The sequence below is a fragment of the Haliotis rubra genome, unplaced genomic scaffold, assembly GCF_003918875.1.
Source record: "Haliotis rubra isolate DU_JTF1 unplaced genomic scaffold, ASM391887v1 Scf566, whole genome shotgun sequence".
In the NCBI taxonomy this organism is placed as follows: domain Eukaryota; kingdom Metazoa; phylum Mollusca; class Gastropoda; order Lepetellida; family Haliotidae; genus Haliotis; species Haliotis rubra.
In genome coordinates this window covers 534,016-537,987 of record NW_025767264.1, presented here as the reverse complement: position 1 = coordinate 537,987, position 3,972 = coordinate 534,016, and the positions used below count along the sequence as shown (strand labels likewise).

General features: G+C 40.6%; 1 long non-coding RNA gene across 1 annotated transcript; it reads left to right on the top strand.

Annotated features, from left to right (window-relative positions):
* The first annotated feature begins 227 nt into the window (after positions 1-227).
* Positions 228-1,811, top strand: LOC124254151. The gene is made up of 2 exons (XR_006892402.1): positions 228-314; positions 1,686-1,811. It is a non-coding gene; the product is annotated as an uncharacterized LOC124254151 (long non-coding RNA).
* The last annotated feature ends 2,161 nt before the right edge of the window (positions 1,812-3,972 follow it).

Here is a 3,972-nt window from a genome sequence, read left to right as displayed (position 1 = left end):
TAGGTGATTAAAGTGAACTTTCCTTTTGCTTTTTATGTGCTCACAATACAATATTATGTGAATACACTCTCTTGTAGCAGTAGACAGTAGCAACAAGGTAATCGTAACTCATACCGCTACCATTACATCTTACAAGTGGACATTGTACAGTACACAGGACTTCAGTTATATACCTACTTGTACTCACCTGTGAGTAAAAGTCTTAACAAAACGAAACAAATTTTCAGATGACAGGCTGTGGGAATTTCTATAGGAGCGAGATATTGCAGAAGAAGTTATTGAGTAAATGAAACAGAAAAATAGGAGCTGATACGGTAAATTTTAGACAGTTAAATTGAAGCACTAAAATTGGTTAGCTAAAGTATACACAGCAGCAAAAAAACGTCAGTATGAATTCACAATTAGACACATTGGTCTGATTAACGCTGGCCACGTCGTCGCCATATTCTTGTTCTGCAATCTGCAGTTGATACGCAGTACCGACTCTCATCTGTGAACAGAACAGTTCTCCATTGCCTGTATCGCCAGTGTTGGTGTTGTAGGGCGACGTTCATGCCGATGACGAGGGGTGAGGATAGTTCCACAGTAAGGTCTACGGCAATGGAGGTTCCCGCTGTTAAGAAGTTGGCATACTGTATCAGTACTGATTGGTCTTCCGTGTGTTCCCACTGTCTGGCGTGCTGTTTCGGATGCCTGCATGAAGGGATTCTGTACATGCTGTCGCACAACATGGCGGTCTTGTCGTCTTGTGGTCACCCTTTGTCTGCCAGTACGGAGGCGATCATTTGTGGTGGTGGTGGTCCTGAAACGTTGCTGCAGCCTGTAGATGGTCTGAACGTTGACCTGGAAGTTATTGACAGTGGCTTTTGAAGTGTGGCCAGCTTCCAGTGTTCCTAGCGCCTAGTTCCTCTGTGCTGTCGTGAGTCACGGCATCCTGCTGATGTTGTAATGTGAATGTTTCAACCAGGTTTAGGATGCATTTTATGGGGCTGGTCCTTGTGAACAGCACGTGCAGCATGAGTTGCATGAAAAACCATCTCAGAGGTCAGGTTGCGTTTTTGAGACCATTTCCTCTGTTCAATTCTGAGTTTGGGAAGGAATGTCTTTGCTCAGGTAAAGATGGAGATGTCAAAAATATACAATCAAAACATTAAATGAGTTGACAGTTATCCGTTTCTGCGAAGGAAAATTCCAAACTGACGTTTCTTTTGCTGCTTAGTATATGTGTTATGCATATCTGTTATCACCGTTTAGTTATGTGTGTTATAGTCACTAATCCAGGTTGGACCTACATTAACATTTTGACCGACTTTATGTAGCTGCTGTGCATCAGCTGGAGATTCATAAAGTGGCGTTTGAAATCCCATCCTGTATGTTCTTGAAATCACCAATCATCATGGGGAAGAGAGTTTTGATGTCAGGACAGCGATGCAACTACTGATAGGAAATAGGCATTATTGTAACCTTTTCACCATGTACTGTTACCATCTTAGACTCATCGAGAGAGCCTGTGCAATTTGAGATATACACATTTGCCATTTAGTGCCAAATCTGTGGGTACATTCAAACAAAAGTATCCAAAGTATTTAATTCTTACAGGTACAGACCAAATTACATTGATTATTGAACAATGATCATTGGTAAATTCTTGTTTGTTGTTACATTGAACTAACTTAAAATTTCAGATTGATGGCAAAGTGTTGCTCTTAATGAGTGACGAGGATCTTTCACAACATTTACCTCTGTATGGTGATAGATTGGCGGAGAAAAACTGTTGTTATCGTCAAAGTGGGACAAGTGTCAAAAGTAAATTATTAAACAAGAGACTACACACGTGGATACCAGACTCTGGCAGTGAAAGTGAGAGTGGTGTAGACAGACAGCATCTAAAAGTAAATGGTTTGGAAACAGAAGTGATACAAAGTCGATGAGACGAATTGAGCTTGGATGGTTACATTTAGATGAGAAAACTGAGACCTATAAGCAGGTTCGTTCTGTAGACAATAGGACTACGATCGGAGAAGTGAGACAACGGGCAATAGATTTGTTCTTTCATGAGAGAAACCAAAGAGAGGCTCTTTGATAGATTTTAATTTTGGTATCAGAGACTTTAAGAAGCTGACCCAACTGCAACTATTGAACGATTGTATGAGCAAAGCAAAATGCGAATACTGCGCCTCTATTTCACCACTAGTCAAAGAGACCAGTTCATCAGACGAACTGCCACACGTGAAACTGAAGAGGAGAGAGTCAAACACAAGACAAGATAAAAGAACAGATTGTGCAGAAAATGTGCCATAGGTGGGAACTAAAATAATTCCAGACTTTACAAGTGTTTAGGGCAGTGACAGTTTTGAAGGGATAGCATGTGGTTCCACTGCAGTAGATACCTTGCCTGATCTTCAACACACCAAATGAAAGAGACACAAACTTCGGATGGCAATTGAGATCCCATTGAGTGAGTGACTTAGGTTATACGCCGCCCTTAGCAATATTCCAGCAATATCACAGCGGTGGACACCAGAAATGGACTGCATGCATTTTGTTTATGTGGGGAATCGAACGCGGGTTGTAGAATTCAAAGTAGGGACGAAATCTTGAACTCAGTTCATTGTTTTATTCCATATTTTTCTTCCGCACTTTATGGGCAGACATTAATGGATTCCATACTTTTCTACACTTTAGGCGGCAGAATAGTTTGCACAAACTTTTACACAAAAAGCTGATTTTAAACAAAGGATGTATAAAAAAATATATATAAAAAAATTGGCTGAAATTAGATTAACAGTGAATATTGCAAGGTAATAAAATCTCTAAGCAGAAACTCAAGAAGCCATTCATAAGATCACTTCCAAGAGCCCACTCAAAAACGTACAACAAATATTTGAAATCTAACATTACCGTCCCTTACATGTAGAACATTTAACAAAAACAGACTGATTCAAAGATAGTAAATTTTTCATATGAGGTTTTTCACACTAGTCACTGCATTCACATTCCATTAACTTCATTGTTCATGATATTCACAGTCCATTATTTTCACAGACATTATTTTCATTGTCATTTCACAGTCCGTTATCCTCAAGGACAGATTCCAGCACCCGTGAAGGTCCGGGTTAGAATGAACCTTCAGTAACCCATGCTTGTCGCAAGAAGCGACTAACGGGATCGTGTGGTCAGGCTCGCTGGCTTGGTTGACACATGTCATCAGTTTCCAATTGCGCAGATCGATGCTCATGCTGTTGATCACTGGATTGTCTGGTCCAGACTCGATTATTTACAGACCGCTGCCATATAGCTGAAATATTGCGGCGTAAAACTAAACTCACTCACTCACTCACAGATTCCAGCAAACACAGTTTATGTATGTTTAGTGTTCTTGGGTCACTTCCTGGTTCCAAGCTTTTATAGATTCTCTTGGCTCCTTTTGTGCACCCTGAAAGTTTGTTCCATTATCTGAGCGAATCAGTTCGGGAGTTCCTCTTCGGGCTTCAAAGTGCTTAAAAGCATTGATGAAGGAATCTGTACTAATGCTGTCGAGCTTCTCTAAGTGGATTGCCCTATTTGTTAAACGTGTGAATACACATCCATATCTTTTAAAAAGTGCGCCCTCTTTTTATCATGAACGGTCCGAAACAATCCACCCCAACATGAGAGAATGGAGGTTTGCCTGGTGTTACTCAGTCTTTAGGCTGATGAGACATTTTTTATAACAAATGCTTACCTTGCAACCTCTTAGACTGGGAACAATCTCTCAAAGTTTTCCTTTATTGTACTCTGGGTGTTTATCAACCAAAACATTGTCCCTATATGTGCGAGAACATATTCTGTGCCAGAGAGTCCTAGCTGTTCATGACAGTTGCGAACATAGAGTGTTGCAATAGAATGTTGTTTCGGCAAGATCATTGGATGTTGTGACTCCTCTGGAATAGGTTCTTTAACCAACTTTCCTCCGACACACAGGATACCATC